This window comes from Meles meles, chromosome 3 (assembly GCF_922984935.1).
Source record: "Meles meles chromosome 3, mMelMel3.1 paternal haplotype, whole genome shotgun sequence".
NCBI lineage: Eukaryota > Metazoa > Chordata > Mammalia > Carnivora > Mustelidae > Meles > Meles meles.
The window spans coordinates 56367558-56382275 of record NC_060068.1 but is presented as its reverse complement, the minus strand read 5'-3'; positions in this window follow the sequence as shown (position 1 = coordinate 56382275).

The following is a 14718-nucleotide window of genomic DNA, read 5'->3' as shown; positions in this document are numbered from 1 at the left end:
TCTTAAATTTACTAAAATGGCCTTATTATTGTTTTAATCAGAAGCTCCATTTTTCCCTTGATGCTTACTTGAAAAGTCTCCTAGGATTGACACTTAAGCAAGAAGAGGAGTTTAAGACTAAGGCCATGCAAATATATTGGCAAATTTATCAAATTTTGTGTGTTTTATATTCTTTAAACATACTTGATAATTGCTTTAAGTTCAGGATATCATGGTGGAAGAGTTAAAACTATACTGTTGGTTCCTATAATAATTATTTTTGTAATTGTGATATAGATAGTAATAATTTATTGGGCAACAAAAGCCTTTATGACCATTTCTGAGTATACATTGTTCTATGTCCTTGAAATTTAAGTATCCCACAGGTTCATGAATTATGAAACAAGTATTCATTTAAGATAAACTGGAGATGTTTTCATACTCATGTAGGGATCTTACCTTCTTTATCATGAAGTAATAAGACTTTGGAATACTAAACACAAAATATTCCAGGTAAATGTCCTTTTAATCAGATGTAGTATTTATGTATCATTCAAGAGGTGTTTGACAAAAACTAAGAGCAGAATTGAAAGCCAGCTTCACAGAGAATGGAATCTGGAATGTTATTTCTCCACATTATGTTTCCTTTTTCTCCATATTAGATTTCATATAAATTTTCTTTCTTTTTAGATTAAGTTTCTCTACTTCTTGGCTCACATGGGTGTATGGAAGTTGGGCGGCTATTTCTTATTTCATGTATTATAGATGTAGCAACACTGAAGCCAATCAGGGTCTTGTAATTCCAAATTTCAAAGAGGAAACTGCCTAGTTCACATAGATTTAATGGTAATAGAGAACCACTAAGTAAATAAATCTAGCAAATCAAGGGTTCATTCTGAACCAGATAGGAACCCCAAATCGCCTACTTTACCTCTGGTAACCATCAGGTTGTTCTCTAGAGTTAAGAGTCTAGGAAAGCCTGGGTAGCTCAGTTGGTTAACCATCTGACTTCCACTCAGGTCATGATCCCAGCATCCTGGGATCCAGCCCTGCATTGGGCTCTTTGCTTGATGGGGAGCCTGCTTCTCCCTCTGCCTGCCCTCTCATTCTTTTTTTTTTTTTAAATGAGACTTTAATTTATTGTTGTTTGAGATTAACAAGACCTTAATAAGTTATTCCTCTTTGTTGTTATTATTGTTTTTATATTCCTATTTTATTATTTGAAATATTATTATTTTTATAGTTTTTATTTTATTTTATTATTTTTTTCAGTGTTCCAAAATTCATTGTTTATGCACCATGCCCAGTGCTCCATGCAATGCATGACCTTCATAGTACCCACCACCAGGCTCACCCAAGTCCCCACCTCCCTCCCCTTCAAAACTCTTAGTTGTTTCTCAGAGCCCACAGTCTCTCATGGTTTGTTTCCCCCTCCAATTTCCCCCAACTCATTTCTCTGCTCCATATCCCAGTGTCCTCCATGTTATTCCTTATGCTCCACAAGTAAGTGAAACCATATGATAATTGACTTTCTCTGCTTGACTTATTTCACTCAGCATAATCTCCTCTAGTTCCATCCATGTTGATACAAAAGTTGGGTATTCATCCTTTCTGATGGAGGCATAATATTCCACATATGGACCATACCTTCTTTATCCACTCGTTTGTTGAAGGGTATCTTGGCTCTTTCCACGGTTTGTGGCCATTGCTGCTGTGAACATTGGGGTACAGATGGCCCTTCTTTTCATTACATCTGTATCTTTGGGGTAAATACCCAGTAGTGCAATTGCAGGGTCATAGGGTAGCTCTATTTTTAATTTCTTAAGGAATCTTCACACTGTTTTCCAAAGTGGCTCCACAAACTTGCATTCCCACCAACACTGTAAGAGGGGTCCCCTTTCTCCACATCCTCTCCAACACATGTTGTTTACTGTCTTGTTAATTTTGGCCATTCTAACTGGTGTAAGGTGGTATCTCAATGTGGTCTTGATTTGAATCTCCCTGATGCCTAATGATGATGAACATATTTTCATGTGTTTGTTAGCCATTTGTATGTCTTCATTGGAGAAGTTCATGCCTTCTGCCCTTTGTTGACTTGATTATCTCTTTTGTGTGTGTGTGTTGAGTTTGAGGAGTTCTTTATAGATCTTGGATGTCAGCCCTTTGTCTGTAGTGTCATTTGAGAATATATTCTCCCATTCCATGAGTTGCCTCTTTGTTTCTTTTTTTTTTTTTATTGCTTTTAGGAAGAATTTTTTTTTTAAGATTTTATTTATTTCATTTGACGAATAGAGATCACAAGTAGGCAGAGAGGCAGGCAGAGAGAGAGAGGAGGAAGCAGGCTTCCCACTGGGCAGAGAGCCCGATGTGGGGCTCGATCCCAGGATCCTGGGATCATGACCCGAGCTGAAGGCAGAGGCTTTAACTCACTGAGCCACCCAGGCGCCGCTGCCTCTTTGTTTCATTGACTCTTTTCTTTGCTGTGCAGAAGCTTTTGATCTTGATGAAGTCCCAAAAGTTCATTTTCGCTTTTGTTTCCTTTGCCTCTGGAGACATATCTTGAAAGAAGTTGCTGTGGCCAATGTTGAAGAGGTTACTGCTTATGTTCTCCTCTAAGATTTTGATAGATTCCTGCCTCAATGTTGACGTCTTTTCTCCATTTTGAGTTATCTTTGTGTATGGTGTAAGAGAATGGTCGAGTTTCATTCTTCTACACAAAGCTGTCCAGTTTTCCCAGCACCATTTATTGAAGAGACTGTCGTTTTTCCACTGTATATTTTTTCCTGCTTCATTGAAGGTTAGTTGACCATAGAGTTGAGGGACCATATCTGGGCTCTCTACTCTGTTCCACTGGTCTATGTGTCTGTTTTTGTGTCAGTACCATGCTGTCTTGGTGATCATAGCTTTGTAGTAAAGCTTGAAACCAGGCAATGTGATGCCCCCAGTTTTTTCTTTTTCAACATTTCCTTAGTAATTCGGGGTCTCTTCTGGTTCCATATAAATTTTAGGATTGTTCCAGCTCTTTGAAAAAATGCCAGTGGAATTTTGATCAGAATGACATTGAAAGTATAAATTGTTGTAGGTGGTATAGGCATTTTAACAATGTTTATTCTTCTGACCCATGAGCATGGGATGCTCTTCCATCTTTTTGTGTCTTCTTCAATTTCTTTCATAACTTCTGTAGTTATGTAGTTCTTCAAGTACAGATCCTTTACCTCTTTGGTTAGGTTTATTCCCAGGTATCTTATGGTTCTTGGTGCTATAGTAAATGGAATCAGTTCTCTAATTTTTTAGTACTATGTTGAATAACAGTGGTGAGAGTGGACATCCTTGTCGTGTTCCTGATCTCAAAGGGAAGGCTATGAGCTTTCCCCCATTGAGGATGATATTAGTTGTGTGGTTTTCATAAATAGATTTTATGAAGTTGAGGAATGTCCCCGCTATCCCTATACTATGAATCATTTTTCTCAGAAATGGATGCTGTATCTTGTCACATACTTTTTCTGCATTAATTGAGAGGACCATGTGGTTCTTCTCTCTTCTCTTATTGGTTTGTTCTATCACATTGATTGATTTTGCGAATGTTGAACCACATTAGCATCCCATGGACCACTTGGTCATGGTGGATAATCTTTTTAATGTACTGTTGGATCCTATTAGCTAGGATCTTGTTGAGAATCTTGGCATCCATATTCATCAGGGATATTGGTCTGAAATTCTCCTTTTTGGTGGGGTCTTTTCCTGGTTTGGGGATCAGGGTAATGCTGGCTTCATAAAAACAGTCTGGAAGTTTTCCTTCTTATTCCATCTTTTGAAGCAGCTTCAGGATAAGAGGTATTATTTCTTCTTTGAATGTTTGGTAGAATTCTCCAGGGAATCCATCAGGTCCTGAGCTCTTGTTTTTTGGGAGGTTTTTGATCACTACTTCAATCTCGTTACTAGATATTGGTCTGTTCAGGTTGTCAGTTTCTTCCTGATTCAGTTTTGGAAGTTTATAGGTTTCCAGGAATGTATCCATTTTGTCTAGGTTGCTTAATGTATTGGCATATAACTATAGATAATAATTTCTGATGATTGTTTCTATTTCCTTGGTGTTAGTCATGATCTCTCCCTTTTCATTCATAATTTTATTAATTTGGGTCCTCTCTCTTTTCTTTTGGATTAGTTTGGCCAATGGTTTATCAATCTTATTGATTCTTTCAAAAAACAGCTTCTAGTTTCATTGATGTGTTCTACTGAATCCCTAGTTTCTATCTCATTAATCTCTGCTCTAATCTTGATTATTTCCCTCTTGTGTGTGGGGTTGGCTTAATTTGTTGTTGTTTCTCCAGTTCTTTAAAGTGTAAGGAGAGCTGGTGTACTGGATTTTTCAAATTTTTTAAGGGAAGCTTGGATGGCTATGTATTTCCCCCTTAGGACTGCCTTTGCCATATCCCATAGGTTTTGTACTGAAGTGTCTTCATTCTCATTGGTTTCCATGAATTGTTTAAGTTCTTCTTTGATTTCCTGGTTAATCCAAACATTCTTTAGGAAGGTGGTCTTTAGCTTCGGATGATTCCCTGCATATTCTCAGTCAAGAATGCTTTGATACTGGAACTCAACCAGAAGAAAAACTTGGAAGGAATTCAAACACTTGGAAGCTAATGCCTCTCTCATTATTTCTGTCTCTCTCTCTTCTAACCTGACAAATAGATAAATAAAATCTTTATCAAAAAAAAAAAAAAAAAGGTTTGGGGATGCCTGGATGGCTCAGTTGTTAAGCATCTGCTTTTGGCTCAGGTCATGATCCCAGAGTCCTGGGATGAGCCCATTATTGGGCTCCATGCTTGGTGGGGAGCCTGCTTCTCCGTCTCCCTATGCCCCTCCCCCTGCTTGTGTTCCATCTGTTGCTGTCTCTCTCTTTGTCAAATAAATAAATAAAAATCTTTTAAAAAATGTCTTTTTTTCATTGGTCTCTTTCTTCTTTGTTTTGTTTCTTAAATTCCATATGAATTGAATCATATACAATTTGTCTTTCTCTGACTCATTTCACTTAGCATTATACCTCTAGATCTACCCATGTTGTTACAAATGGCAAGATTTCATTCTTTTAATGGCTGAATAATACTCCAGTGTGTGTGTGTTGCAGTGTATGTATATAGATAGATAGATAGATAGATAGATAAATATACTGCTTCTTTATCCATTCATCTTTTGATGAGCACATGGGTTGCTTCCAAACATGGTGATTGGAAATAATGCTGCAATAAACATAGGGGTACATATAGCTTTTCAAATTAGCGTTTTCATATTCTTTGGGTAAATAGTGTAATTACTGGAAAATGCAGTAATTCTGTTTTTAGTTTTTTGAGGAAACTCCATACTGTTTTCCACACTGGTTGCACCAGTTTGCATTCCCACCAACAGAGCAAAGTATTCTTTTTCCTCCACATCCTCATCAACACTGGTTATTTCTTGAATGTTTGATTTTAGCTCTTCTGACAGGTGTGAGGTGATATCTCATTGTGGTTTTGATTTGCATTTCCCTGAAGTTGAGTTTTGTTGAGCATATTTTCATGTGTTGTTGGCTGCCTAGATGTCTTCTTTGGAGAAATGTGTGTTCATATCTTCTGCCTATTTGTAATTGTATTATTTGGTTTTGGGGTGTTGATTTATATATTTTCATATATCTATATTTGATAATAATCCTTTATCAGATATCTTTATATATATTTTATATATATATATTTGATACTAATCCTTTATTAGATATGTCTGGTACTAATCCTTTATCAGCTATTTGGTTTTTGGATGTTGATTTATATATATTTTTATATATATATGTTTGATACTAATCCTTTATCAGATATATCTTTTACAAATATTTTCTCCCATTCAGTAGTTCAGCTTTTAGTTGTTTCTTTCTTTTGCTGTGCAAAAATATTTTACTTTGATATAATCCTAATAGTTTATTTCTGCTTTTGTTTCCCTTGCCTCATGGGACATAGCTAAAAAATATATAGCTATGCCCAGTGTCAGAGAAATTTCTGCTCCCTGTGCTCTCTTCTAGGGTTTTCATGGTTTCAGGTCTCACATTTAGATCTTTAATCCATTTTGAATTTATTATTTTATAAACAAATGATCCACTTACATTATTTTGCATGTAGCTCTCCAGTTTTCCCAATACCATTTGTTGAAGAGACTGTCTTTTTCTCATTGTATCTTCATGCCTCCTTTGTTGAAAGTTAATTTACCATGTAATTATGGGTTTATTTCTGGGCTCTCTATTCTGTTCTGTTGATCTTTGTGCTCATTTTTGTGCCCATACCATACTGTTTTATTTTTTTTTTAAGATTTTATTTATTTATTTGACAGAGAGAGAGAGAGATCACAAGTAGGCAGAGAGGCAGGCAGAGAGAGAGGAAGGGAAGCAGGCTCCCCGCTGAGCAGAGAGCCCAATGCGGGGCTCGATCCCAGGACCCTGAGATCATGACCTGAGCCTAAGCCAGAGGCTTTAACCCACTGAGCCACCAGGTGCTCCGATACCATACTTTTTTGATTACTATGGCTTTGTAGTATAACTTGAAATCTGGGATTGTGGTATGTCCAGTTTTGTTCTTCTTTTTCAAGATTGTTTTTGCTTTTTAGGATCATTTGTGGTTCCATACAAATGTTAGGATTATTTGTTCTGTTTCTATGAAAGATTATCTTTGTACTTTGATAGGGAGTGCTTTAAATGTGTCAATTGCTTTGAGTAGTAGGAACATTTTAATAATATTTTTTCTTCTAGTCCGTGAGCATGGAGTATCTTTCCATTCACTTGTGTCATCTTCAATTTTTTTCATCCGTGTTTTGTAGTTTTCAGAGTACAGGTCTTTTACCTCCTTGGTTAAGTTTATTCCTATGTATTTTACTATTTTTGGTACAATTTTGGGTGGGTTTGATTTCTTAATTTCTCTTTCTGTTACTTTATTTTTAGTGTATAGAAATTCAGTATATTTCTGTATACAGTTATCTATCCTGCAATTTTACTGAGTCCTTTATCAATTCCAGTAATTTTTTGGTAGAGTCTTTAGGGTCTTCTATAAAAAGTATCATGTCATCTGCAAATAGCAAAAGTTTTACTTCTTTCTTACCAATTTGGATACCTTTTATTTTTATCTTATTGATGATGCCAGGATGTCTAGTATTATGTTGAATAAAAAGGGTGAGACTGGACAACCTTGTCTTATTCCTGATCTTTTTTGTTGTTGTTGTTAAGATTTTATTTATTTATTTGACAGAGAGAAAGATCACAAGTAGGCAGAGAGGCAGGCAGAGAGAGGAGGAAGCAGGTTCCCTGCTGAGCAGAGAGCCCGATGTGGGGCTCGATCCCAGGACCCCGAGATCATGACCTGAGCCAAAGGCAGAGGCCTAACCCATTGAGCCACCCAGGTGCCCTGTCTTATTCCTGATCTTAAGGGGAAAGAAAGTCCTCAGTTTTTCCCTTTTGAATGTGATGTTAGCTTGGTTTTTCATGTATGGCCTTTATTATGTTGAGATATGTTTCCTCTAAATCTACTTGCAGAAGTTTTTACCATGAATGAATGTTGTACTTTGTCGAATGCTCTTTCTGAATCTGTTGAAATGATCACATAGTTTTTATCCTTTCTTTGGTTGATGTGATGTATCATGTTGATTGATTTGCTAATACTGAACCACCTTTGCAGTCCAGGAATAAATCCCTCTTGATTGTGGTGAATGATTTTTTAAATGTATTTTTGGGGTTCAATTTTCTAATATTTTGTTGAAGATTTTTGCATCTATGTTCAGACAGAGCTATTGGCCTGCAGTTCTTTTCCTTTCTGGTATCTTTGTTGGGTTTTATTATCAGGATAATGCTGTTCTCATAGAATGAATTTGGAAGTTTTTCTTACTTCTTAATTTTTTTTTATTTTTTGGAATAATTTGAGAGTAGGTATGAAGTCTCTAAGTATTTGGTGGAATTCACCTGTGAAGTCATGTATTTCTGGACTTTTGTTTGCTCGGGATTTTTTGATTACTGATCAATCTAATTGCTAATAACCCATCTGTTCAAATTTACTATTTCTTCCTGATTCAGTTTTGGGAGGTTATATGTTTCTAGGAATTTATCCATTTCTTCCAGTTTTTCCAATTTTTTGGCATATAGTTTTTCATAATATACTCTTATAAGCCTTTGTATTTTTGTACTGTCAGTTGTTATTTCTCCTCTTTCATTTCAGATTTTATTGAGTCTTTGCTGTATGTTTTGTTTGTTTGTTTGTTTGATGAGTCTAGCTAAAGGAACCAGCTCCTGGTTTCGTTGATTTGTTCTAATTTTTTGTTTGTTTTTTTATTTGTTTCTGATCTAATTTTTATTATTTCCTTCCTTTTATGAGTTATCAGTTTTGTTTGTTCTTCTTTTTTAGCACCTTTACATTAGGTTGGTTGTTTATTTGAATTTTTTCTTGCGCCTTGAGGTATACCTGTATTGCTATCAACTTCTTTCTTGGAGCAACATTTGCTGCATCCCAAAGATTTTAGACCATTGAGTTTTCATTTTCGTTTGTCTCCAGCCATTTCTTTTTTAATTTCTTCTGATTTCTTGGTTGGCCCAATTATTGTTTAGTAATGTGTTATTTAACATCCATGTATTTGTGCTCTTTCCAGATTTTAAAGATTATTTTTTTAAGATTTATTTATTTATTTGAAAGAGAGAGAGACTGGTAGCAAGAAAGAGAGAGAGAGAGAGAGAGAGGGAGGGAAAACAAGCAGGGAGAGGGACAGGGAGCAGGAGAAGCAGACTCCTCACTGAGCAGGGAGCTAGATGTGGGGCTCCATCCCAGGACCCTGGGATCATGACCTAAGCTAAGGCAGACACTTAACTGACTGAGTCACCTAGGCACCCCCTTTCCAGATTTTTTTCTTGTGGTTGATTTCCAGTTTCAAAGCATTCTGGCCAAAAAAAGATGGAATTACTTGGATCTTTTTGAATTTGTTGAGACTTGTTTTGTGGTCTAATTTGTGGTCTATTCTGGAGAATGTTCCATGCATACTTGAAAACTGTATTTTACTACTTTAGGATGAAATGTTTAGAATATATCTGTTAAATCCATCTGGTTCAGTATGCTAATCAGAGCCCTGTTTCCTTTTTGATTTTCTGTTTGGGTGGTCTGTCCATCAATGTAAGTGGGGTGTTATTATCGTATTGCTATCAGTTACTTGCTTTATGTATATGTGTGCTCCCATGTTGGTGCATAAATATTTGCAATTGTTATATCTTCTTGTTAGATTGTCTCCTTAATGATTATATAGTGTTCTTCTTTGTCACTTTTTAAATTTTTTGTTATAAAGTCGATTTGTCCAATATAAGTATTGCTACCCAAGCTTTTTTTTCCACTTCATTTGCATGATAAATGTTTATCCATCCTTTCACTTTCAATCTGCATGTGTCTTTAGGTCTGAAATGAGTCTCTTGTAGGCAGCATATAGATGGGTCTTGCTTTTTTTTTTTTAATACTTTATTTATTTGACAGAGAGAGAGAGATCATAAGTAGGCAGAGAGGCAGGCAGAGAGAGAGAGAGGAGGAAGCAGGCTCCCTGCTGAGCAGAGAGCCTGGTGAGGGGCTCAATCTCAGGACCCTGAGATCATGACCTGAGCCAAAGGCAAAGGTTTAACCCACTGAGCCACCCAAGTACCCCTGGGTCTTGCTTTTTTATCTGTTCTGATACCTTATGTCTTTTGAGTAGAGCATTTAGTCCATTTACATTCAAAGTAATTTATTGATAGGCATGCATTTATTGCCAGTTTGTTACTTGCTTTATGGTTTTTGTGGCTGTTCTCTGTTCCTTTCCTCTATTGCTCTCTTCTCTCACAGTTTGTTGGCTTTCTTTAGTGATATATTTGGATTCCTTTATTTTTATTTTTTGCGTAACTATTACTGTTTTTTTAATTTGTGGTTGCCAGTAGGCTTGTATATAACATATTAAGCATATAGCAGTCTATATTAAGTTGATAGTTACTTAAGTTTGAGCACATTCTTTACTTCATTCTGCCCCACATTTTAGGTATATGGTATCATACTTTACATCCTTTTGTTCTGTGAATCCCTTGACTGATTTTTAATGGATACACCTGATTTTACTGCTTTTATGCTTCCTACTTTTCTTACTTCTGGTTATGGTCTTTACATTCAACTCAAAGAGTTCCTTTTAACATTTACTGTATGTCTGGGTTAGTAGTCATGAATTTCTCTCACTTTTGTTCATCTGGTAACCTGTTATATCTTTCTTATTCTGGATGATAGCCTTGCTGGGTAATCTTGCTTGCAAGTTTTTGTTTTCTTTTTTTTTCTTTTCTTTCAGCACTTTGAATATATCATGTCACTCCTATCTACAGTGCAGTGTTTCTGCTGAAAAATAGCCTTATGGAGTTTACCTTATATGTAACTGTTTTCTTTTCTCATGTTACTTCTAAAATTCTCTCTTTATCACCACTATTTTGCATTTTAATTACTATGTGTCTTGGTGTGGACTTTCTTAGGTTGATTTTTTGGAGGGGGTCTCTGGGCCTCCTGGATCTGTATTTCTGTCTCCTTCACCAGATTTAGGAAGTTTTCAACGTTATGTCTTCAAATACATTTCTGTTTCATTTCCTCTCTCTTCTCCTTATTAGATCCCTGTAATGTGGATGTTATGCTTGATGGTATCACTAAGTTCTTTAAGTCTATTTTTGTTTTTTAATAATTATTTTTTCTCTCTTCTATTCACCTTGATTGCTTTCTATTACTCTGTCCTCCTGGTCACTGATTCATTCTTCTGTATTCTCTAGTCTACTATTCATTCCAATCTAGTATATTTTTAATTTCAGTTATTGAGTTCTTCATCTCTGATTGGTTCTTTTGTATGTCTTCTATCTCTTTAAGAGTTTTACTGAGGTCTTCCACTCTTTTCTCAAGTCTAGTGAATATATTTATGAGGATTACTGTAAATTCTCTATCAGGTGTATTACTTACTTCTGTTTAATTTATCTCTCTTTTGTGATTTTCTTCTCTTCTTTCATTTGGGACATTTTTTCTTTCTCCTCATTTTGTCTAACTCTCTGTTCTGTGTGATAGGAAAGTCAGCTATGTCCCCTGCTCTTGAAAGTAGTGACCTTTAGAAGAAGAGGTCCTATAGTGCCCTGCAGTGCAATGTCTCCTTTTCACCAGAACCTGGTGCTTCACGGGTGTCTCCTCTGTGTGTTTCATGGACACTAAGTTGTGGCTGAGCTACTTTTGCCTTTAGTCCATTCATCTACAGTGGCTCTCTTTGTTGTGTGGAGGCTTTGACCCCTGTGTTGTTAGTGGGCCAATCTGGGCTCCCTTAGGCTTGAGTTGAGTCAGAGCAATCATTTGCCATATATGCAGTAGCACTGAACTGCAGGGCACTTTCCCTTTGTTCCCCCTTGAGAAGCTTTCATTGGTGGATGGGGCCTGCAGTCAGACACAAGCTCACAGTTGGGGCCATAGTGGAACTGATGTGTGTCATTATCGTCCCCCTCTCCCCAGGGCAGGAGTCACTTTGGAACCGTGCTGGCCCTTATCAGAGCTGCTTGCACACTGCCTGACTTGTGGCACCATTTTGGATGGGCTTCAGCCAATAAATTACTGGAAGGGGCAGATCCACGGGAGCATGAGGGGCAGGGGTCACTGTCCCAAACGTAGACTTTTGACTTCTGTGACATAGTAATGCTGGTATCTTCACTGCATTATCTTTAAAGTACAGTTGACCCATGAATGACACAGATTGAACTCATGTGTTCACTTTTATGTGGATTTTTTCCAATATATACAATATAGTATTATAAATGTATTTCTATTTCTTTATGATTTTCTTAATGGCATTTACTTTTCTCTCTTTATTATAAGAATATACTATATTATACTAATATCATGTAAAATATGTGTTAATGTTAACAGTAAGGCTTCTGGTAGATACTAGACTATTAGCTGAGTTTATGTGAGGATTTTTGACTACATGGGTATTTGGCACCCCAATCTATGCATTGTTCAGGAGTCAACTGTAATATCTTAGACACAATTTCATTATTATTTTTTTTTTATTTCTCTAGTTTCTCTGAAAAATGTAGTAAATCTGTCTTCAGACACTATCATTGACAGTAAGGTGAAAATCAAGAGAAATAGTGAGGATCCAATATGGCAGAATAATCTCTTCATCCATCCTCATTTTTTGGGGGAGAGGGGCTCTTTCAGGGAACAAGAAAGCACAAGAACAGCAATAGAATCAGCAAGCCTTAATGCCAAGTCTACGTTCTCTACCTTATACTCCAGGGTACATTTTTTTCTAATGATGTCACGAGGCAGTAATGGTGTGCTAACATTATTTCAAAACTATAGCATTGAGGAAAATGATAGGTTTTTGCAGTACCTTAGATGTATGTGAACTTTCTAAAATAATACACTTGTTATCCAGAACTCAGATCTTTTCATAATGGTCTCAGTTCCTGTTCTTTATTCAACTTAGGTCAAAAACCACCCTAGTTAAACTCTCTGTGTAGTGTAACCAACAAGAAAAGGAAAACTATGACAGCAACCAAGATTAGGTCTTCTGTCAGTTGTGATGGGTTGTTTAAAACAGATTTAATCTGATTATATAAAATAAATAACTACTTTAGTGAATAAGTTTAGTAAATTGCTGGACTCAGTTGGATGCAGATCAAGCTTGTTCTCTTGTGTTCTTCTGGATTGTCTGGCTAGTATCTCAGGCAACTCCAAAGTTTTCCCACTCATTCTCAGGTATTATACAGACCATAAAACTCTGCAGTCCCTCATTTTTTCAGAATACTATCGACATGCCATACAGTAATATACTGGAGTCAGCCCATAATGGCTCCGGAGCAGTTTGTTAAATATTTAGGAATTTTGTAAGCCAGTTGGTCTGAAATTGATTGTGGTAGGTGCATTTATATCACTGATGTCACCAAACACAACAAATCAGGGCCTACTTATTAATTTATTTTCCAGAGAGGCGGCTTATCATAAGCCCAAAGCTACATGTAATGCTTTCAAAAGCTAACTTGAAGTGATTAAGTTTAAGAAAAGAAATGACTTGCCTTTTTCTTCCTTCCTGAGTAGGGGTGAACAACTGATCTCTTATCTTAGAAAGTTTATTGTTTTCAATCCCCATTTTTTCCAGCATTTTTTGTCTACCTGTCTGCCTGCCTTTCTTCCTTAACCTCCTTTGTCCATCTGTCCTTCCTTCCCTCCTTCCTTTCTTTTTACTTCTTTTTTTCATTTTATTTTTAAAATCAATTTAAGTGTTTTTAGTGGTGTTTGATGAACTGATGCTACCAAGATTAAATTTTGACTCCTTCCAAGGTCTTCATGGTTAATCTCTGGAATTTTGGACAATTTGATAAATTATTTCCCTGCTCTTAAGACAAAAGAAAGTGTCACATTTAACATTCATAGACATAAAAAGCATTGAGACTACTTGTATTATGGTTGTGTTACAGTTTGTATGTACCCTGTACTTACTTGAAGCATAGCAGATCTAGACTGTAAGAAATTCCCAAGTTACCAGATTTATGGAGGTACCCCCAATACTTCCCAGAGAGCTTAACACAATATCTGAACTCTTGATCTTCTACGCTCTGCCACAAGAATTTTAAATATTTACCACTTGCTTCAAACTTTTCATTATGTTATTATACCATACATCAGAGAAAACAGGTGCTATAAGGCAGCAATTTATTTTCCCATCCACATTCTGACCTCCAACCCCTACCAACATCTAAAGCTGTACTCTTTTCCAGCCCCCCCGTTAGGATGGGGAAAGTATATGCCTTCTTACTTCAAGCTAAATTCTTCTCTATATTCTTAGAGATCTCTCTGTTGCAGTCTTCAAATTCTTGCAAATCGTGCAGTGTGAGCTTTTCCTTATTTCTTCCCTTATTAGGGATCCTTTTAGTCCTTATTCTATAACCATATTGTTCTTAAATCTATCATAAAGCTCTATTTCATGAATAGTGCTTTTTTTCAGATGCATTTTTTTCAGATTCTGAAATGGACACACATTTTATAATAAGGGCATATCACAATTGAATTGAAGTATTTTGTCTTTCCTTTTTTTTTCTTTTTTAAAGATTCTATTTATTTATTTGAGAGAGACAGTGAGAGAGAGCATGAATGAGGAGAAGGTCAGAGGGAGAAGCAGACTCCCCATGGAGCTGGGAGCCGGATGCGGGACTCGATCCAGGAACTCTGGGATCATGACCTGAGCCGAAGGTGTCGTCTAACCAACTGAGCCACCCAGGTGTCCCAGAAGTATTTTGTCTTTCTCAATGTTTCATTAAATAACAGGACATCTTAAAATCTAAGATACTGTAATATTGATAAAAATGTTATTTCTAGCAAAAGCCTTTGCTCATGTTTCTTTTCTCATCGTTCTTATTTCTTACCTAGTTCTTATTTATCCTTTTGATTTGGCTTAACTATATTTCTACCAAGCATCTCAAATCCCTATGTGATAATTTTGAGTTAAGTTAAATTAAACTAATTAAATTAAATATGTGAAGTAGATTATAACATATAAATAAGTTTATGGAGAAGGTAAGTAAGTGCAAAACACAAAAACTGGAATTAAACTGGACTATAAGACTTGTCAGTTGTGCAAACTTGAATGAGTCTCATCAACTTGGAGAAGCTGGTTAGTCCAACTTTCTAATTTTTTTAAAGGGAAGGAAAGACTAGGTGACTC